The sequence below is a fragment of the Protopterus annectens genome, chromosome 3.part1 (genome assembly GCF_019279795.1).
Source record: "Protopterus annectens isolate FY-2018-M chromosome 3.part1, PAN1.0, whole genome shotgun sequence".
In the NCBI taxonomy this organism is placed as follows: Eukaryota; Metazoa; Chordata; order Ceratodontiformes; family Protopteridae; genus Protopterus; species Protopterus annectens.
In genome coordinates, this window is record NC_056732.1 from 442,707,578 (window position 1) to 442,731,391 (window position 23,814).

General features: G+C 43.6%; 1 protein-coding gene across 1 annotated transcript in view; it reads left to right on the forward strand.

Annotated features, from left to right (window-relative positions):
* The window catches only part of KMT2C (lysine methyltransferase 2C), a gene marked incomplete in the record, with an annotated part of 4,117,755 nt that overhangs the window by 2,328,003 nt on the left and 1,765,938 nt on the right, over positions 1-23,814 (forward strand).

Genomic DNA, 23,814 nt, shown 5'->3' on the forward strand with positions numbered 1-23,814 from the left:
CTCGGGCCAGAGGAGAATTTGCTAATTTTTGGCTATATTTCAGATAAGCTACTTTATTTTTTTGTAAAAACGTTTCTAATAGTTAGTTATAGTATAGGAAGTATGTGTGTGTGTTATTAATATAATATTGTACAATATTATTCTTAAGGCACCTTTTTTGGCCTACCCTTTTTTCTCTTGGTGTGGTTTCTTGAGTGTTCTTTCTACACTTTATATAGATATTCACTTTATATATATATATATATATATATATATATATATATATATATATATATATACATATACATACACATATATAGAAGTTAGTTAGTTATTGGTAGTTTTTTCTTGTCAATTAAACCTAGTAGAGTGTCATTTACTTCTACCAGTCATGTCGGAGAAAGCCAAATCCGGCTTTAAAAGATGTCAGTGTGGGCAGAAAATGTCTATCACTGACAGCCACGCGTCCAGCGTTTACTGTCTTGGCCCTCTCCACCTGCAAGAGGATTGCTCTATATGTCATTCCTTTAGTGGGAGGGTCATGACAGATAGACGCAGGAAGCTTATAGATAGAGGGTTGCTTAAGCCTGCCTTTCAGGAGGCTTTAGACAAATCGGATCAGGCTTCTAAGTCCTCGAAGGGGTCGAAGATGTTGGAGCCCATGTCATCAGCTCAGAGTTCATCTTCAAAGGTTCATTCGCCGGTTCCACAGACCTCGGGGCCGAGCGTCGAACATTTATCTTTCACTGAGCCCCAGATCTTGGAACCGGTGTCGGAGCTGCCGCCACCGTCCATTCTTTGGTCGGTGCCATCTTCGGCTCCTTCGATCCGTTCTTCCAGACCATTATCTGAGACAGATGTGGATCGTGTCGTGCAGAAACTCATGGAAAACACGGCCCTTTCCAAGTTGATTGCAGTTTCCTCCCAATTGGTGTCGAAACTAGAAGGCCTCCCCATGTCTCCAACAGGTCCTCCTTCGAGACCCATCCAGTTTTCGGAGCCGGGAGAGGATGAGCTGATGATAGTGGAGCCCTCGGTGCCGAAACCGTTCATTGCACGATCGACACCATTGACTTCGACTCCTTCGGAACCTGTAGGTGAGTCGCGGAGCTGACGGTCTCTCCTCGGTTCCGGGACCGAGAGTCGTACCGACCTTTCGGTGCTGACTCTCCCTGTCGGGGCCTCGGCGCAGATTGGCTCGGCTCCGTCCTCGGGGTCGGAGCCCACGGCCCCCGTGTCTGGGATGCTCCCGTGTTCTTCGGAACCAGGGGAGTCCTCGGCCTGGGGTTCAGGGGCTTTTGACCTTATGAGGAAGGTATTGTCTGCACAGACAACCACTTCATCAGAGGCGTCTTCTCCTTCCCCTAAAGGGCCGCTTTCTGTTTCTGCCCCCACGACCCATCCAAAGCGTAGAGCCCCATTGCCTCAGCCACCCCCAGAGGGTTCCCCCTGTTCCTTGGAGGCCTCACTGGAAGCCCCCTCTGATGAGGTCCCGAGGAAAAGGTTGTGCAAGAGGAGGCGCATAGATTCCCCGCAGGAATTTCTAACGTCTGACACCAACTTGGATGAGGCAGAGGGGTCCCCAAAATCCCCCACTGAGGATGTGTCATTTGCGGACATCCTGGAGATCTTAAAACAGAGGGGTGATTGGCAGTCCCTAGCCCCCACTGAGGACGAGTCGGTGCTGCTGTAGGCTTTTGGGGCTCAACCTTCTACCTCCTGGGTGACTCCGCCCTTCGATGAATTAATGGAATTGATTGCTCAAAGGGCGTGGGAGACACCTGGCACAGTGGAATCAGTTCCCCGAAAACCAAACAAATTTATCACCGCCCCCCAGGACAAGACTTATCTCACCAAGGGAGTTCCGGTCGACGCTATGGTGGTGGCGGCAGCCATGAAAAAGGAGATGTCTGAGTCTTCCTCATCTGTTCATCCTCCTAATAAGGATTCTAGTACTATGGACAGATACGGGAAGCGTGTTTTTAGTTCAGCGACTTTTTCCATGCGTTCGCTAAACTATTTGACACATTTCACACGTCTGCAGAGGGATCTCATCAAGGAGCTGACAGATACCCTCCAGGGTAACACAGATACTGCTGTTTCAGATAAGGTAACAGCACAACTTAACACCCTTACCTCCATAGTAAACTCATCCATGAGGCGGCTCATCTCGTATGCGGCCGAAGGATCAAGTAGAGCTGCAGCTTCAGCGATTGCTCTACGAAGACAATCCTGAATGCGGCTGTGCTCCTTTGCGGAAGCCTTCAAGTCTTCCTTTGCCAATGCCCCTTTTGATGGTACCACACTCTTCGGGCCCAAGGTGAAGGAGACTCTGACTCGGTGTGAGCAAGAGGGAAAGACCCTGTCTGCTGTCGGGGTCCGTTTTTCCGCTCCAACTAGACCGTACCCCAAAGGGCAACTAGGCGGGAAAATGTGGTTCCATAAGACTCCGGGATCTTTCCAAGCCACACAGAGTGATGCCCCCTCCAGAGGCAGAGGGGGGTTAGAAATGGAAGACGACGCCCCGGCAGCAGAGGGGGTCCGCATAACCAAGGCGACAGGGATACCGTCCCTGGGAAGCCTTTCCAGCACTCCTGAATGGAGGCCCGGCTGTCCTGCTCTGGAGGCAGTCGGGGGTCGCTTGGCTTTATACCCACAGGCCTGGCTAAATATTACCTCGGATTCCTGGGTAAAAAGCATTGTAACCAGAGGATACAAAATCCCCTTCATATCAACTCCACCTCAACAAAGAAGGTTTCCAGATGTGCCACCCCATCTGCGTAGCCCAGCAGCAATAGAAATTTCAAAGCTGATCAAAAACAGAGTCATCCAACCAGTCTCGGCGGACCAAAGAGGATCCGGAACTTACTCAAGGTTCTTTTTAGTTCCAAAAAAGACAGGGGACTGGAGACCGATTTTAGATCTCAGCAATCTCAACACCTTCGTGAAGAAGGAAAAGTTCCGGATGGTCACGCTTCAATCGATCCTTCCATTTTTACAGAAGGACGATTGGATGTGCTCGATAGATCTCAAAGACGCGTACTACCACATCAAAATGGCCAGACCGTCCAGAGATCACCTGCGCTTCCGACTGGGAGCCAGTCACTTTCAGTTTCAAGCTCTGCCCTTTGGACTCACCTCAGCCCCCAGGGTATTCACCAAATGCATGGCAGTAGTTTCGTCTCACTTGAGACGACAAGGATTCCAGGTGTTTCCCTATCTGGATGACTGGCTCCTCACCGCCACCACTGAGCGTCGCCTCATACAAGTCAGAGACTACACAGTCGACCTTTGTTCCCACCTAGGGATTTCGATAAACTTCGAAAAGTCTGCCTTATCGCCCTCACAGCATATTTCATTCATCGGAGCAGACCTCGATATACGATTAACACTGATAAAGCTCCCTCCAATAAGGGCGTTAACCCACAAACAACAGGTTCTTCTTCTACTACAGAGCAGGAAAGCCCCGGCCAAACTGGTGTTGAAAGTTTTGGGACTAATGGCAGCGTCCCTGATCGCAGTTCCTATGGGAAGATTACACATGAGGATCTTCCAATGGCTGCTTTTCGCGCAGTGGTCGTTCCAGCAGTTACACCTAGCGCACGAGATTCTGATAACAGACTCTTGCAGACGAGACCTCTCATGGTGGGTGTACAGTCAGGATCTCACTATGGGTACCCAGTCCGACGGCCACAATAACCACGGACGCTTCTCTGATAGGGTGGGGGGGGGTCTATTTCAGGGAAGAACAGTCCAAAGGGAATGGTCCAACATGGAGTACAGCCTGCACATAAATGTTCTGGAGCTGAGGGCGGTGTTCCTGGCGTTGCAATACTTCCAAACCCTCTTACCTCTAGGAACAGTTGCAGTCCAGACGGACAACATGTCTGTGGTCTGGTACATAAACAAGCAAGGGGGAACCAGGTCTTACCCGTTATGCAGAGAGGCCATGAGAATTTGGCAATGGGCAGAGTCCACGGGTCGCTTTCTGATAGCAACGCACATCCCGGGGTCATCCAACGTCATTGCGGACAGGTTGAGCAGAGCCATCCTGTTACCTCACGAGTGGTCCCTCAATCCACAGATGGCGGAAAAGATCTTCCGCAGATGGGGCCAGCCTTGCTGCGATCTATTTGCTTCCCCGTTGAATGCAAAATGCAGAAGCTACTTTGCCTTTCTACTCCCTCCGGGGGGTGTCCCCAGGGACGCACTGATACACGATTGGCCCCCGGGTCTCCTATATGCATTCCCACCTACCCCCTTGATTCCCAGATTTCTACAGAAAGCCAGGAACCTGGAAAGGACAATAATACTCATAGCCCCATTCTGGCCTCGGCAGATATGGTTCCCCTTTCTTCGAGCCCATCAAACAGAGGAACCGTGGATTCTGGACCCAGTACCAGATCTACTGACCCATTCGTCGGGAGTTCCTCACCCGTCTCTTCAATCCCTCAAACTAGCAGCTTGGCTGCTCCGCTTCCCTGCCTAGCCAGGTCTGATCTACTTTCTCCAGCAGTTCAACACATTCTGGTTGCCTCTCATAAAGCTTCCACTACAAAACTCTACAGGAGTAAATGGAAACGCTTTGTATACTGGGCGTCTAGCCAACACTTAAACCCCCTGGTAGCTCCTTTACATAAAGTATTGGAATTTTTATCTATCCTCTTTCACGAAGGAGCCTCTACTTCCACACTAAGAGTACAGTTGGCGGCTATATCGAACTTCCATATTGGTGAGGACGGTTCTCCCATTATGTCTCACAGACTTTGTAAGGCTTTTATGAAAGGAACCTTCCATCTTCGGCCGCCCGTCAGGAAGCCTTTCTTTCCATGGAGTTTAAATTTGTTACTGTCACAACTCATGTTGCCACCCTTCGAACCTGCTTCGTCCTGCCTCCTAAAGTTCTTATCGTGGAAGACACTTTTTCTCGTAGCTGTTACTTCAGCTCGAAGAGTATCAGAGCTGCAAGCATTATCGGTCAGACCACCTTACTTGATTTTCCACCCAGATAGAGTCTCTTTGCGTACAAATCCAGCTTTCCTTCCAAAGGTATGTTCCGTCACAAATATTAACCAATCCATAGCCTACCTTCTTCAAGAACCATTCTAACAAGTTGGAGTATATGCTGCACAAGTTGGATGTTCACAGGCAATTAAGATTTTATTTGGATAGGACTAAAAGTTACAGGAAGACAGATCAGCTCTTTGTCGCGTTTGCAGACAATAAAAAGGGCATGGCAATTACAAAACGTACATCATCTAAATGGCTTGCTGATTGTATAGCCTTTGTATACTCTAAGTCGAATTAGTCCTTACCTACCAAACCTAAGGCCCATTCTACCAGATCCGTTTCCACTTCCTTGGCTCATGCAGCTCGTTTGCCTTTGGACACGATTTGTGCAGCAGCCACTTGGTCTAAGCCACATACTTTCATCACTCATTATAGAGTTGACAAAGCCTCCAAAGACGGGGCATCTTTTGGTTCCACTGTGCTTAGGTACATTCTTCCATGAGTCACTCGGGGTGACGGAGCTAGGGATGCTACCCGTGTGTAAGAACAAACGGCGAGATTGAACACTCTCACATAAAGAAGTTGTGTCCTTACCATAACATTCCATGTGGAGTGTTCATCATGCCTTTGTTCTTACATCCCCCCCCCACGCGTTTTGGAATAACAGGTAGGACTAGACTCTGATTGAAATGTCTTAACCCCTTCCGGGGTGTATGGTTCTGTGTCTTATGGGGTATATGCTACTACCCTTAGTTATTTTGCTATGGTGAGAGAGTGTCTCTGGATGTCTGAGAGAGTGTGTAGTTCTTGCACCTGAGGTATTGGTTTATCGGTCTGGTTTGTTTGCAAACTAGATCTGAGTAATGGCAGGGAGGATTGTGGGATATAGTCTGGTCTCGAGCTTCTCTGAGATGGAGCTTTGCGATGCGGCCGACTCTGAGCCGAGGATCGGCTCCGAACCCGTGTGTAAGAACAAAGGCGAGATGAACACTCCACATGGAACGTTATGGTAAGGACATAACTTCTTTTTTATAGTTATGTACTTACTATAACTTGGCATCTGTGTTATCTGTAGTCACCCTTCATCACAATCCCACCTTCCAGCCCCCTGCCTGGAAGATTGGTTGGATTTGGAGGTTCTATTTGGTTTCTATAATTTATCTGTCTTCCTTACTTATGCAAACTCAATCTGAGGGAGTGTAGGGCAGCAAAGCATTATGGGAGGGGGAGGGGCTGGAGCTAAGCTGTGTTCTGAGTATGCCGGCTCTGATCCAAGACCTTAACGCAATGAATGGTGACTACAGATAACACAGATGCCAAGTTATGGTAAGTACATAACTATAATTCTATTAGATGATTGTATTAGATGTCATTTGCGGAGTCAAATATTTGACTAGGATATGGAAAAGAAATACCTCATTGCGACTTTCGCAATCTTGTTTTTTGAAATGAAACTTTTTATGGGACAGTGTGCAAGTCAGACTCTGCCATTAAGGGCTGAGTTTGACTTCCGTACTTCTTCAGCTTTTCAAACACACACACACAATGAAGAGTTAGAGCAAGCAAGCGATCACACACACAAACACACACACACACACAAAATGAAGAGCATACCTCTCAACCTCTTCTAGCAAGAAATCTGAACAAAGCCTGACAAAATGAGGGGCAAAGGCCCAAAAATAGGGACAGATTTTAAATATAGCTTTTAGAAACTTAGAAAGTTGCTAGAATATTAGGGTTTGTGTTAACATACATTGTCTGAAGGATTTGAAGTCTGAAACTCAAATGTATGTCATTATTTGGTGACTTCAGTCCTCAAATCATCCCAGTGATTTGCCAGAAAACCACAAATTTTATGAGGAACTGACCAAATAAATGCGGCAAAAATCTGGACAGTTGAGAGGTATGATGAAGAGTGAGAGGGGAAGAGTGGGAGCAGCGAGCGATCCATGGCAGCCACAGCTACACACACACACAGTGAAGAGTGAGAGTGACTGAACGAGAGATCCCCCCCACACACACATACACACTCCAACAATGAAGAGTGAGGGTGAGCAATCCACCCCCACACACACACACACACACACACACACACACACACACAGTGACGGGGGAGAATGAGAGCAAGCAACTGTCATACCACACCTTTCCATCCCACCTGTCCCACACACACACGCACAGACACAAAAAGCAGCCTGGATATATGTAATGTAACAGTCTGGCACGATCCAACTGGACCCTTGAAAAACAATTTTAAGAAAAAACAGAATTCAGATTATGAAGCAAACATATGGACATTCTGCAAAAATCTGTACAATTGAGAGGTATGCTGAGACATGCAGTGAGAAGTGAGAGTGATCACCTTACTGCTGTGAAGCCAGGTATGCTTTCTGCTGTTGCTGCTAAGCTCGTGTCTTCTTCCTCTGCCAGGAGTGCTTTACGCTCTAGTATGACTTTCCACCCCCCCCCCCCCCCAAACACACACACACAAAAAGCAGCCTGGGTATATTTAATTTAACATTATGGCATGGTCCAAACTGGACACTTTTCAGTCCAAACTCCAGTCAGTGGCAGACAGCTTGTTAGAGACGAAGCAAGCTACTAGGAAACTATTTACAAGAGTTTAGTAGAGAACTCCACTTTTCCGTAATGATACAATTTTATGTTAAACATTTGCACATATACTAAGCAGGTGAAAATGTAAGTTGCGCAAATAAAAATTGTATATGATGCTAGAAAAACAATTTTAAGAAAACTGACTAAAAAAATTATGAGGCAAACATCTGGACATTCTGCAAAAATCTGTACAATTGTTAGGTATGCTGAGACAGACAGTGAGGAGTGAGACTGAGCGATCACCTTGTAGCTGCGAAGCCAGGTCTGCTTTCTGCCCTTGCTGCTAAACTCATGTCTTCTTCCTCTGCCAGGTGTGCGTTATGCCAAATTGTGAGAAACAATGTAGTTTTCTAGAGTGTCATAAAGCTCCAACACTCGTTTACACATAACGTGATTCATTTGCTACATATGTGAATTATTTCAAACCATTTCAAAAAAGTGCTGGCCAGTGATGTTAGTTTCTCTTGTTTCCGGTAATAACTAATGGTCAATATTTTGAAGTGAAACTTTTTTTATTAACTGAAACTGTTAGAATAAGGCTTAGCCACATGTAGCAGTTTAATACAGGATCTGGACAAGCCAGGGATATGGTCTTCTCATAGAGGCTGTGTTTCCATATACAATGGAAAATTTTGTACTGCAGTGACAGGCTACTAGGAGGTAATTGATTATAAAAATTAGTTGCTACTGGGTTATGGAGTGGTACATTGAGGAAACTGGTTTTAATCAATGGCACAAACTGCTTGCCTACTCTGGCTTACAACTGCCTTTATTTTGTGTAGTACAATTGTGGTGTGAATAAAATGTGTCTGAAGTGAGCAGCTTTCAGTTTGTTTAAACAACACACCTCTAGGTTAAAATGCTAGTGATGAGAGCTCCCATCCTCAATATACTATTATTAGAAGCCATAGTTATTTTTCATTATTACATAATATAGATGTGATGGAGAAGTACAGAGAATGTCGGAAGGAGTTGCATTGTGTTTTTGTAGACTTAGAGAAAGCATATGACAGGGTGCGTAGAGAGGAGTTGTGGTATTGTATGAGGAAGTCAGGAGTGTCAGAAAGTATGTAAGAGTGGTACAGGATATGTACGAGGGTAGTGTGACAGCAGTGAGGTCTGCGGTGGGAGTGACGGATGCATTTAAGGTGGAGGTGGGGTTACATCAAGGATCAGCTCTGTGCCCTTTCTTATTTGCGGTGGTGATGGACAGGTTGACAGACGAGATCAGACAGGAGTCCCCATGGACTATGATGTTTGCAGATGACATTGTGATCTGTAGTGAGAGTAGGGAACAGGTGGAGGAGACCCTGGAGAGATGGAGATATGCTCTAGAGAGAAGAGGAATGAAGGTGAGCAGGACTAAGCCAGAATATATGTGTGTGAATGAGAGGGAGGACAGAGGAATGGTGAGGATGCAAGGAGTAGAGGTGGCAAAGGTGGATGAGTTTAAATACTTGGGGTCAGTAGTTCAGAGTAATGGTGAGTGTGGAAGAGAGGTGAAGAAGAGAGTACAGGCAGGATGGAGTGGGTGGAGAAGAGTGTCAGGAGTGATTTGTGACAGACGAGTACCTGTAAGAGTGAAAGGGAAGGTCTACAAGAGGGTAGTGAGACCAGCTATGTTATATGGGTTGGAGACAGTGGCATTGACAAAAAGGCAGGAGTTTGAGCTGGATGTGGCAGAAATAAAGATGTTAAGATTTGCACTGGGTGTGACGAGGGTGGACAGGATTAGGAATAAGTATATTAGAGGGTCAGCCCAGGTTGGAAGGTTTGGAGACAAAGCCAGAGAGGCATGATTATGCTGGTTTGGACATGTGCTGAGGAGGGATGCTGAGTATATTGGGAAAAAGATGCTAAGGATGAAGCTACCAGGTAACAGGAAAAGAGGAAGGCCTAAGATAAGGTTTATGGATGTGGTGAGACAGGACATGCAGGTGGTTGGTGTGACAGAGCAAGATGCAGAGGACAGGAAGAAATGGAAACAGGTGATCTGCTGTGGCGACCCCTAACGGGAACAGCCGAAAGAAGATGATGATAGATGTTCATCGTGTTACACTGCTGCAGTCATCACACTTTGGTTATCTGCTGTCAGGCGGTCCCGCAGTCGGCCCGAGTTCCAAAGTCTTGGTCCGGCGTCGGTTGCTGTCGCTTCTTCCCTGACGTCAGTGCGACGGGTATAAGAGGCAGCTCTCGCCATTTTCTTCAGTCTTTCTTGCCGCGCGGTGCCCGAAGCAGAAGCAGTTCGCAAGTGCCGGTCGGCCGACTCCTGAGATTTTCAAATCGAATTTCAGACCGAAGTCTTCAATAAAGCTAAGTACCCCGTTGGAGAACCTTTTCTTGCCTCAGTCCGATGTCAGAAAAAGTTAATAATTGCATTTCTTGTGGGAAGCAAATACCTCATAAGGATTTTCATTCTTATTGTATCCCTTGCCTAGGCCCAGACCACGACGTCACAGGTTGTCGATTTTGTGCTAGGTTTAACAAACGAACTGTTAAACGTCGGTTTGATTTCACCCGACATTATTTTGGTAGAAAATTTAATTATACCATGCCATCGGAGCAACCGATGACCGGGATGCATAAAAAGCGCAAAGATAAGAACAGGCAGCCGTGACCCAAACCAGACACCGAGGCCTCTGCTAGGCCAGTCGCCGGTTCTCCGGTTTTCAGTGAGGCGCCTACGCAGCCCCTGACGACCGCTGATTTAGAACCCCAGCCTGCATCCGACTCCCAAGCGGAGATTGCAGGGCCTCCAGAGCCTTTATCTTTAGGCCCTTCCGACTCCATGGCTGATGGGGATTCCGGTGCAGTTGAAAGGCCGTCAGTTGCTTAAGGTGTCTTCAGACCGACTACACTTACTATTAAATCCTTTGCAAAACTGAAATCTCCATTAAAAGTAAGGAAGCCTTTACAGCAGTCTCCAGTGCAAGGCCTCATGCCTAAGAAACAGATGCTTAAGATGGCCGAAGACTTAATTACCCTAATCAAGGGTTCCCATCCCCCACCTGGCAGAGGGCCTAGACAGGAGGAGGACTACACTTCCTCTGACCAGGTTTCCATTACCTCAGATTCTTCTGAAGAACAGGAGTACTCTTTTCCCCCTTATGAAGACTCTGATGCTGAAGAGTCTATTCCGTCAACATCTCCCCCAGAAGGCTACTCTTTTGGGGAAACTTTACATACCATGAGGGAACATTTCCACTGGGAAGGCCAGGATTACTGTGATTCTAAGAAAAGGCTCCGAGAGTTCCTCTTACTACCCCAGCACAGACCCCTTGCTATTCCACCTGTGTTAGACATTGTGGATGATGTTTACTCAGTATCTAGCCTTAAACCAGATTCATTACCTCCCGCACCAGCCAAACCAGACAGATACTGCAGAGTCCCTGACTCACATAAATTCCTATATAAAAGCCCTGTTGCTGACCCAGAAACCATTTCCCAGGGTCCCAAAGGGGTTAAGGTCTCTATTGCTAAAATTCCTGTACTGTCTGAAAGGGATTCTAGAGCACTATTCAGATGGGGAAAGAAAGTATATACCTCAGCTACTCTAGCTATGAGGGCCTTAAATTGCCAGTTTCACATGCTGAAATATCAGCAATATTTGATGTCTCAATAAAAACAAAAAATGAGCACACATACAGAGCAGCCTGATTACAAGGACATGCAAGATTTGTTGCATGCAGCAGAACAAGTGGGAAAACATACTTTGCAATGTGGATTTGATTCATTGGAAGCTTCTTGCAGAGCAGCTGTAACAGGGTCTGTCATTCGTAGGCATGCTTGGTTAAAAGAACAAACTTTACCTGATCATGTTAAAGCAAAGTTATTGGATGCACCCTTACAGCAGGATGTTTTATTTGGTGTGAAAGCAGAAGAGGTTTTAAAGAAAATGGAGGATAAGGCAAAATCTATGCAGACGGTCAAGGATTTTTAACAGGTCCAACCCCCTCGTTTCAGCAGAAATTGGCCAACCAAAAACTGGTCCTTTCCGACTTCTGACAGACCTCAGAGGGGCAAATACAGATGCCCAAGGGGCAGAGGTCAGCCACAAGGCTCTTACAAGCCACGACAATGGGGTGCCACAACCCAGAAAGGAGGAGAAGACAGGTCTCAAACTATCAGAAGACAATCACAATGACTTGCCCCTCAGACTGCCAAGCAAATCACTCTTGGCAGCTCCCTTGGGAGGAAAACTTGCACTTTTTGCAGACAATTGGCACATCATCACAAAAGACAAATGGGTCCTAAATATTGTAACTCAAGGATACAGGTTCCACTTTCACACTTTACCAAGGATAAAAGGAATGCCAAACCTGCCATCAAATCAACGGGCAGAGGCTTAAAGACAAATTACAGCACTTATGGACATGAGAGCCATTCAGCAGGTTCCTACACAGGAGCAAGGACAAGGATTTTACTCAAGACTCTTTCTGGTTCCCCGAAAGGACAAAGCCTGGAGACCCATTCTGGACCTTTCAGTTCTAAACACATACCTGGATGTACCCAAATTCAAGATGTTCACACTACAGCAACTTCTTCCCATGCTGGGCAAGAAGGCTTGGCTGTTAACGTTGGACCTCAAGGAGGCATACCTGCATGTCCCTATCACACAAAATTGCAGAAGATACCTCCGATTTATAGCAGGCACAACTCATTACCAATTCTCTGCACTGCCCTTTGGCTTATCTACTGCGCCCAGGGTCTTCACAAAATGCCTGGCACCAGTAATTGCATACTGCAGACAAAGAGGAATCCAAATATTTCCATACCTGGACTACTGCCTTATTCAAGCAGACAGCAAGGACATTCTTTTAAAACATCTGGCGTTTGTAAAAAACCTACAAGTTGCCTAGGGTACACAGTAAACGAAAAGAAGTCAAAACTAGTGCCCTCACAAGACATAATATTCCTGGGTGCCAGCTTAAATACAACAGCCCAGATGGCTTATCTCACGCCAGACAAGCAAGGACAACTGACTCAATACTTCAAAATGATGGCAACAAAGACCCAACTCCCTGCAAGAAAAATTCTGCAGGCCGTGGGATTCATGGCATCTTGCATACTACTAATACCATATGCCAAACCGCATATGAGGAAATTACAATGGTACCTAAAAAGCGTATGGACTCAACACAGCCACAGCTTGGAAACAATAATACCACTAATTCCCTGCCTTCAACAGGAGTTTCTATGGTGGGCTCAGGCATGTCACCTCAACAAGGGTCAGCCTTTCACCTTGCCCACAGCCAGGCAAACAATGACAACAGATGCATCGGATTACGCCTGGGGAGTACACATGGCAGAACAGTGTATTCAGGGCAAGTGGTCTGCAGATCAAATGCATCTCCACATCAATCAAAAAGAGAGGCTAGCTGTACAAAATGCCCTAACAGCTTTCAAGGACCACCTACATCCAGGACAACTTCTAATAAAGACGGACAACACCACAGTGATGTGGTACATAAACAAACAAGGGGGCATACATTCCTACCCCCTATGCAGGCAAGCAGTGACCTTGTGGAACACAGCACTGACCTACCAAGTTCAACTACAAGCACAATTCCTGCCAGGAAAGAAAAATACATTGGCAGACAAACTAAGCAGAAATATCATGGATCCTCACGAGTGGAAACTAGACCCACAAGTATTCACAATGATAACTCAAAAATGGGGGAGCCCAGACATAGATCTGTTTGCCTCCCCCCAAAACTACCAACTGCGAAAGTTTTGCACAAGGACATACCACACACTAGCTTGGAAAGTGGACGCCCTCTCATTCAGTTGGAAAACACTAACAGTGTATGCCTTCCCTCCACTGCCTCTTCTGGCAAAGGTGCTGCTAAAAGCCAGATTAGAGAGGCCACAAATGATACTCATTGCTCCAGACTGGCCACGCCAACACTGGTATCCAGTATTAAGGAACATGGCTCAAGGACCACCATGGATTTTACCTCAAATTCCTCACATGCTGACTCAGCAAAACAATCAGATTCTACACAGCCAGCTCAAGACTTTAAATCTGGCTGCATGGCAGATTATCTAAACAACCAGTCAACACTTCTCTCTACAGCTGTTATGGATGTCATTCTGGAGGCCAGGAGACCCAGCACCAGGAAAACCTACTCAGACAAATGGAAAAGATTCTTCGCCTGGAACCAGGCTAAAGGCCAAAATCCTCTTGTCCCAAATATTCCTCAGATTCTGCAATGTTTAACTGAGATGTTGCACAAAGGCCTTTCCTTTTCATCTATAAAGATCCACGCTTCAGCTATTTCAGCTCATTACAACATGGATCCTCCTATTTTTTCACATCCATTATTAAGACAGTACCTCAGAGGGGCTAAGAACATAAGACCGCCCCGAAGAGCACCAACACCAACTTGGGACCTCAATTTTGTTTTGGAAAAACCTACACTACCGCCCTTCAAGCCAGCTTTTTCAGCTGATTTACAATTTTTATCATGGAAAACTGCCCTGCTACTAGCAATAACTTCAGCATGAAGAGTCTCAGAGCTACAGGCCCTAATGGCAGTGGAGCCTTTCATCATTTTTCATCAAGACAGAGTCTCTTTATGAACTAACCTTCCTTTATGCCAAAGGTAGTATCCAGTGTGGCTCTAAACCAAACCATTCATTTACCCACCTTTTATCCAAACCCCCAGAATAAAGGGGAAAGGCTCCTACACTCTTTGGACATTCACAGGCAATTACGTTTCTACTTGGATAAAACAAAGGTTTTCAGAAAATCTGATCAGCTCTTTGTATCCTATGCTGCAAGATCTCAAGGAAAGCCTTTATCAAAACAGACCATTTCAAAATGGATAGGACATTGTATCCATTTCTGCTACACACACCATGGGAAACCTGTACCTGGTAACATTAAGCCTCATTCCACCAGGGCTACAGCAACATCAGCAGCCTTCCTCAGAGGGGTACCAACCAAGGATATTTTGGAAGCTGCAACTTGGAGTTCAGTGCACACCTTCACCAAGCACTACCACTTACCTCTATACTCAAAGACCAGGGCTGGCTTTGCCACTGCAGTTTTGCAGGGCCTACTAGCTTCTCCAAACCCTGTTTAGTACCAACCACCCAGCCTTAGCTTTGGGATTCAACCCAAGTGTGATGACTGCAGCAGTGTAACATGATGAACATAGTACAGTTTTGTACCTACCATAAATGTAGATGTTCGAGTGTTCACACTGCTGCAGTCCAGGTTACCCTCCCACCTCCCCCTCTTCTTACCTGGGTTTTATCTATAGCTCCCTGTTTATACAATCTCTAAGATGTATTTCTATATGGTGTATTTGCTTACAGCTGTAGCTATTGTTTTCTACTTATGTAATTTACTTAGGATTATGTATTGCCTTCCTATTTGGGGGCACCTGACATCTGAGGCAAGAAAAACTGAAGAAAATGGCGTCGGCTGTCTCTTTATACCTCTGTCGCACTAACGTCAGGGAAGAAGCGACAGCAACTGACGCCGGACCAAGACTTTGGAACTCGGGCCGACTGCGAGACCGCCTGACGGCAGATAACCCAAGTGTGTTGACTGCAGCAGTGTGAACACTCGAACATCTACATTTATGGTAAGTACAAAACTGTACTTTTTCATGAGTGATCACCTAAACTGGCATTCTGGGGAGAAAAGGTTGTGGATTACACCTAATACATCAGTACTACATTTAAATTAGAATTAATATTTTACCAGTTGCCTCTGGTTTTTGTCCTCATAGCTGTCAACAAATCCGGGACAAATAGCAAAGTCAGGAACAGATCCAAAATAACCATGGACATTGTGAAATTAAAACACTGACAGAATAAGACAATATCAATTAAAATATATAATTTTTCTGAAGTAAAAGATGTCTATAACTCTAATTATTGTCATTACTTATGAAATGTAATTGATCTCCTTTTCTCAAAAAAATCTGCAGTATTGGGAGAGATTGAGGGACACCGCTAAAATTTGAGTCAAAATCAGGGATAGTTGAGAGGTATGCACACCCACAGACACGTACTCCTTTTCTGTAACACTCACATATGTTTACCTTATATCAAATATATATTAACTACAAGCAATATTATGTCAAAAATAGTAAATGGAATGGTTTTTTTTTGTGCCTCAGATAGTAACCACTCCTCAACACCCAAGACTGAATGACATGAATGTATCAGTGTTATTTTGAGTCCTAAAACTGGAAATACCAAAAATATTCAGTACAGTTAACAGGTATGGGCTTCAACTCTAATTTATAATTTCTCTTATCTTAATTTAAAAAAAAACTTTGCCAAAGACCAGTAGCGAATGCGTAAGAGCATTTTGTGAGAGACAGGTGTGCTCAAAAACCGCCGTGAAAAAATGCAGTGTCGGAGAGAATTTTGAGAGAGACAAAGGTCATTTAAATCTGGCCTCACAGTACATTTTGCATTATCAGCTGATCAGTTCTCAGCAATCGAAAATCTACACAATACAGCTGACCCTTCTGCAAGTAACAATGCATCAACACCTGCTGAACAGACCTCAACTGAGACAAGTATACCATATACAGATTTCAATGACAGTAAGAGCGCTCATTGAGAATTTGACAATAAATTTTTGGGTAATCCCTTTGGTTTTGCTTGTGGAATTTGTGACTGCCTGTGGTTCAAAAAGTATTTAAAAACAATTGCTCCTCAATATCAACAGTTGTCTACAAAATTTCTGGGAACTGATATAAATAATGTAGTGTAGTGTAACTGTTGCATTCAGTCCCTGACAGGCAATCACATTCCCACTTTGTCTACATCGAATGGATTCATGTACCCAGAAAGACTAGTCCATCTACCTCCTTTGGATTTAGTGTCAGAGAGACTTATTTCCCCATATATACTCTTCATGTAAATCAGGTGATTGAGTCCTGTACACGGCCAGTTGTCGGACAGGTTATCAGTGTTCCTTTGTCTGTAAATACTGTGGTTCATCATTTACCAAGGCATGTTGATGATGACCCATTGTATTAATGTTCATGTCAAATGCAAAAGAATTCACAAATCAAGTTACTTGATGGGCTTGGTCAACAAACGGAATATTAAAACTTGGTTGCAGTACTTAATTACATCTCCTCTCTACAGATTCTACAACATCACTATTATAATTCCTTTTTTAATGACACAAATTTCAGTATTATACCTACGGATAAAGCAAGTGAAGATGTAGCCATTGAAGACAGTCTTGCTGCACAACAAGTGTCGCTATGGAATGATGATAAATACCTTTGAATTGCACCAGGTGAAAGGGACATCCCACACAGTATTTTATTCCATGAACACGCTGAAGGACTCTCTTTTTCCTGACGTCTACCTTGGTCAGTTCAAAGTATTCAAACAAGGGATACGTGTGACACCATACATGATGGCTGCGAGTGAACTCAGACGATCCAGTCATCGTGGAGTAACCCCATATCATCTTTTTTATGTGGCAATGAAAATTCTTAGAATGAGAGTGTGTGATTCTCTTACTATCACCTTCAAACACATTGGAAAAAACTCAAATATAACAAGACAGCAAATTGAATCAGAAGATTATATTAATCATTGTTTAGAAAGTAATCCCACCTTCCTAAGATGCATACCAAATTCACCTTAGTATTGGGCACAGAGTAAACAAGATTTATTTGTAGTGATAAGACAACTGGGAAAACATACGATGCTCTTAACATTGAGCGCTAATGAAATTGGTTGGATTCATGTGCTTCAAACATTATACAAATTGAAGAATAACAGTTTGAGATTTCTGAGGAAATGGCATCTCAGCTGAATTTTATTCAGAAAAGTACCCTTGTGAATGAGGACACAGTCACTTGTACTGTTTATTTCAACAAATTTGTGAATGTATTGATGACACTCCTCCAGTACAAAAAATGTAACCCATTTGAACAATGTATCATGTGGTTCATTATTTCAAACACATTGAATTCCAACATTGTGGTAGTCCTCACACATACATTCTGTTGTGGCTTAAAAATGCTCCAAAGGATGCACTTGGCATTCATAGAGAGAATGCAATTGCTTTGATCGACAATCTCATTTCTGTCTCGACAGAAGAGTCCTCAGGAAATGTTAAACTTCAGACTCACAAGTATACGTTCATATGTTACAAAAAAAAAGTGAATAGAGCACAGAGATATCGGTTTGAAGCTCTGTTTATGCCTTGCCAGTCTACCACATGTTTAACACCAATGCTGAACACGGGTCCTGGATTTGCAAAATATGCTGAACATTACAAAACTATCAGTCTCGACTTGGAAAATCTTGATTATCCTGATATGGACACATTTTATGAGCACAGTCGTATAATTTCAGATGAACATTATGTGGATATACTTCGCGCTGGAATTACTTGACCAAGAGTGTTTCTGAAAAGCCAACCTTCTGAAAAGTGACATAATGCATTCAGTCCATTCATTCTCAATGTTCTCAAATCAAATACTGACATCCAATTTATTCTAGAATATGCTTGCGCTGCATATATTTTGGAATATATCAACAAAAGTAATAGAGGCATCAGTAATTTACAACGTCAGATTATAGAAATAATGAATGGACACCCATAATTTGACATTATTGAGGTCACTAGAAAAATGAGTGTCGACATGATTAACACAGTTGAAATCAGCAGGCAGGAACCAGTTTGGTATTTACTATGCGAACCTATGTCCAAGAGCTCCACTGCAATAGTGTACATCACAACTGTATGGCCTGTTGAATGGCAGAAGATCAAGAATACTCAAGAACTGGCACAGATGGATTTAGAGGAGGATTCAGCAGATATTTGGAAAGAAAACTGGTTTGTTAAATGCAAGAGGAGGCCTGAAGAGCTTGAAGCTGTAACTATAGCACAGTTTGTAATTATACACTTAATCCAAATAATATGTATGTAAAGCAAAATGATCCACATGTAATAAGATATCAAAACTACGACATGGGGACTGAACTTAATGAATATAAACGAGAAATGGTGACTCTGCATTTACCCTTTTGGAATGAAGAAAATGGAATTCATCAAGAAATTAAATTTGTTGGACTTTATGACGATCGTGAAGAATTGATTTTACAATGCTGTAAGGAATTTGAGTCGGATTTAATTTAAATATTGAAAGGGCTGTTGATATCTGTAGGCTGTTGTGCCGTGAGGAGAAAATCATGGATGATGATGCTCGAGTACACTTTGTCACTAGACAAGCAGAGCCAGATCCGTTTTAGCACTTGTATAACAATAAAAATTCAGAAATGAATTGTGACTTCAGACTTGCAACACTGAATAAATTTGGTGTTATTACTAAGAAGTGAGAATTTGATGGCCAATGAAAAAGATTTTATGAACTGATGCGGATGGCAAATGAGAAACAAAAGACTGCTGATACATGTCATTTACAGTCTTCTCTCTAAGAATTGTTCACCTCTTAAGTATGCTTCAGTCAGTTTGTTCTTTATAATCTTTTGAAAGACAGGACCATGGCCCACCACTGGCTGCTGTGTTGGGAAGGGTGACTTCAGCACCTCTCTCCTCATTTGAAGAAGATTTTTATTTGGGACTTCACATAACTCTGATCTTGATTCTGACTCATATCATGAGCATGTTCATGCATTTGATACTTCAGTCAGTGAAAGCATTTGAGTGTTCATGTGACTGTCAGAAAGTAAGCCAAGACCTTGGATAGGAGCACAGCATTTAACACTGCTTTAAATACTACCTCTACAACCTGGCTAGCTTGCAGTTGTCAGAGAAAAAACACCTAGTCTGCATTGGCCACCTAGGAGGATGATAGTGGTTTAAAGTAACTAATGTAGAAATTGGCAGGAGGGTTACATGCACATTCTCAGGTCTGTATTTGTACTCTGGTAGAATGCCAAGAAATTGAAAGTAGGATTCCGTCAGATCCTCATAGAAATAAGTTTGTTTCGGAAATGGCCCTACAGTTCCCAAGTGTTGCAAGCTATTCCTTGCTTGTGAAGGCTTGATCTCATGCCTTCTTTTTTCTTCAGAAGGTGATGAGGGACACAGAAGAGACACATTTATGGTGGGATCCTGAGGTGCAGGTGACACCCTTCCCTGGCTATTCAGCTTCAGCCGTCCTTCAACTGGCCTGATCCCAGGAGATGGTTGCTTGAGTCATCTGAGAGTAGTTCAGTGGTATTGCTCAGATAACTCCAGGCCCATCAGATGTTGAAGGCGTAGATGGATGAGAGTTCAATGGATGTTCTCTGAGCTCATATAGTTCATATCTTCATATACAGACAGATGTTGAAAGCCTTCCTGTGATACAGGTTTTAATTCCATCAGCTGTCATTTGCTTACTGTGATGTCATACAAGTCACTTAACCAGAAATTGCTCCAGGGTTGTTCCTGTAAAAGGACTGTGTCCATTGGGACTACCTGGTTAACAAACAGGGATTATTATTATTATTATTATTATTATTATTATTATTATTATTATTATTATTATTATTATGAACACAGCTTGAGCTACCAGGACTCTGCTTACATAGTGTGTAAGAAAGCATTTGCACTGTAGGACCCACGTGCTGACATCGGGATTGTATTAATTTATCAAAGGTTCATTTCAGTGATCCTTTCTTTGTCGAACCTTAACCATCGAATGTTCATTTCAGCAAACATTCATATCCACAAAAACTTTATGTAGGGAAAGAAAGCAGTTTGCCAGAAGCACAAACTTGCCCTTTTCCCCACTGTTGTGTGGTCTCTGAGTTGATATATGTAGTTAGGGGGGCATGGGGGGCGAAGCCCCCCACTTTGGTGGGTTTTGCATACTGTTATGGTGTTTTTTTTTTGGCCAAGTGCTTAGTTTCCCTGTTTAAATTTTTTTTTGATGAAGAAAGGTTTGCTGAAGTGAACCTTCAATTAATTAATATAGACCAGCCAACATCTGTGTGATTGTATTACCTTGAGTCACCATGGGGCCTAGAGATCTCAAGAGTTTGCCATTCTACCACTGCACAGGGATTTGAAGCCTTAAACAATATGCAAGAGTTTTTTCTCTGTCATGTTTGGTCTTAGAGACTTGAGCTGTAAGTTGAATTTTTTCAGTTTTTATTTCTGCTTATTAAACCAGGCAGTGGAAAAGCTTTTCTTTCCACACATCTTGTATCAAGGAGGACTTACCTAAGACTCTGAATGCTGCATCCAGTAGATTTCTGTATGACCCAATGTAACCCCCCCCCCCCTTTGACTGGGCTTTTTGGCACAAGAGCCAGGTTCACTGACCACAGAAGGAGCCCCAGGTGCATTCATTCCACTTGGAGGTGAGAGTCTGGCATTAGGGTAGGACAGTCTGCAAATTTTGTGACATCTCAACTGTCTACTTGTTGGCAGCTTGCATGTTTCACAGTTGCTGCTTTTCAATTTTCAGGAGGTGCAGGTATGCTTCCACCCATACATCAACTTTCCTGCTGAGCAGCATAGGTAGACTAGGCTAATTGTAGTGGATAACACACTTGCATTCCTATAATTGTTGCCAGTTCAGTGACCAGAACTGTCTACCTACCTCTTCATGATGAGCAGGCTGGTGTCGGCTGCTTAGTGTGTGACTCAGTACTTCCAGCAGATGGCACTAGGGACAATGGTTTCAGCCAGGGAGTTTCTGAAACATCTAGGATTTGTGGCTTCCACAGTCTTAATGGTCCCAGATGTACTGCAGGTAAGAAAACTCCAGTGGTCCCTAAGAAGCATCTGAAGCAAACATTCACAGTCCCTGGAGGAAATGATCCCTCTGCTACCGAAGGATAGCCAAATAGATTGATGGTCTGGTCAGGTCAGACATAAGCAAAGGGATGCCTTTCAAACAGGAATCCCCACAACTAGCCACTAATCTTAGATGCTTCAAAATTTGCTTGAGGGAGGCACACACAGGAGGCCTCAAAGTACAAGGGGTTTAGAATGCAGCTCAGAAGCATGCAAATACAAAGAAGATGATAACCTTGAATCAGGCACTAGGAGCCTTCAAGCCTGTCTGGAAAAGGAGTTTTACAGATTACCTCAGACAACATTGTTGTAATATGGTGAGTCAACAAGAAAAGAGGGAAGCTCACTCTCACTCATTATGCATACATGCTAACTATACCTGCCTGGGAGGTAGCTCTTCAATCCCAGGTGACCTTAAAGGCAAGCTACATTTCATCACTGTTGAATTTTGATTACATATTTGATTTGAAATTAATTACATGTATAGATCTGCAATTGTGGGACTGCACACATCTGTTGACCTCATAAGATCCAAATGTAGTGAAGGTTTTGAAACATGAGGAGAATACATCTAAGATTACTTCCCTGCTTAGTCTAGCAGAAGCATATTGGCGTCAAGCAGGAATGGAAATCAAATCACAAATAGATAGAAATCGGGCAGCAACTGAATGTGCCAATAAACAAAAGAAAGAATTTAAGGTGAAGGAGCAGATGAGAAGGCAAGAAATGTGGAAAATGCATAAATGTAGTTGCAAGTATAGACAACTTCTGGAAGAACCTCATGTTGATCAGTATCAAACACAGGAAAGGTGAAGGAGAGGCGAATTCAAACCAAGAGATGAAAGCTTAATATTGGCGGTCCAAGGTAGTGGGCTATGTGTACACGTTGGTTTACAAAGTCCATTAAAGTCCAGAATATACGGGAGAAACAGAAATGTAGGTTTTGTAAAACAGAATTGGAAACAGTTGCACACCTCTATGCTGGTTGTGACATAGTAATGGCAGAAGGACTGTGTACTGAAAGGCATAATAACGTGGCAAAACTGTTGCACTGGGGATTGTGCAAACATTATGGTATTGACGTGGCTGAAAAACACTGGAAACATGAGCCACAAAGCATCGTAGAAAATGATGAAATCTACATTACATGAGATCATCCATTACCAGCAGTTCAAAAGATAAGGTGCTACAAAACTGGATGTAATGATCCATGAAAAGAAGACAGAAAGAAGTAGCATAGATAATTGAAATCACCACACCCAGTGACTTGCGTACAGAGAGATACAAAGTCATAAAATATCAGGATTTGCAGGCAGAAATGAGAGCAATTTGGAAGAAAGGTACCCAGAGAGTTCCCATAGTAGTAGGAGCAATGGGTCTTATAAAAAAGAATCTACAGTCATCTTTAGATATGTTACTAATGCATGGAACTCCGTAAAAATTGCAGGAGGAGTCATTACTAGGCACATTGTGGATGCTGCGAAGAGTACTGCTGGTTGACATCAAAGAGTGAAACAATACTAATTTCATGAAATTAATCGTACTTTGACTTAGGAATGGAGTCCATTCCCGTCATGGTATTAGAAACCCAAAAGGTTTAGAGAAATTAAAAAAGATTGAATTCAGTAGCAGACCAAAATAGTATATCAGCTGCAGCTTCACATGAATGGAGTCTACACAGGAGAGTTTTTCCTTCATGTTTTTTTCAGAGGTGGGTGTCCCAGAAATAGACCTGTTTAACACTCTCTGAGGATAAAACATCCCAAACAGTCTGCTGCAGAGCACCACAAAAAAAAGATCCTTTGGCAGTGAATGCTTTCTCTTTAAATGGACATGTCTCCTTTCCATATACTTTACCTCTGATCCCCTTCTCCTCAGAATGATCCAAACTGTAATGCAGGGGGGGCCAAGCATGTCTGTAGCAACACACTTTTAGCCCATACAGCATTGGTTCTGCCTTCTTATTCAGGTGCTCAGGGCGAAATCATACATGCTGCCTTTGCAAATTAATTTTATAAATTGAGACAAGGGTACTGTGATATACCCCAACCTAAAAATACAGCAGCTGGCTGCCTAGATCATTTAATTCTCCTGCTCTTCAGAGACCAGTTTACTGAGGATATTCTGACCACATTTAAGAAGGCTAGGAAGCCTGTTAGCCAAATGAGAGGTTTACCCTCTACTGTCGCAAGCAGAATCAAGAGCATGACATAGCACCAGATTACATGGTTCTGCAGTAATTGTGAAGTGTACAGCCCAAGCCTGTGTATGCTTTTGTAAAAGTGCATCGCTCAGACATTTCAGCCTGTTTGCATGTGAATCCCTACTCCCCCACCCGATATCCCTGTATCCATTTAGAACACTTCATTAAGAGAGTCCTTTATCTGAGACCACCCAGAAAAGTTGTTACTCTCTCTTTAATTTCTCCAAGTCTTTTGAGTTTCTAATACCATGATGGG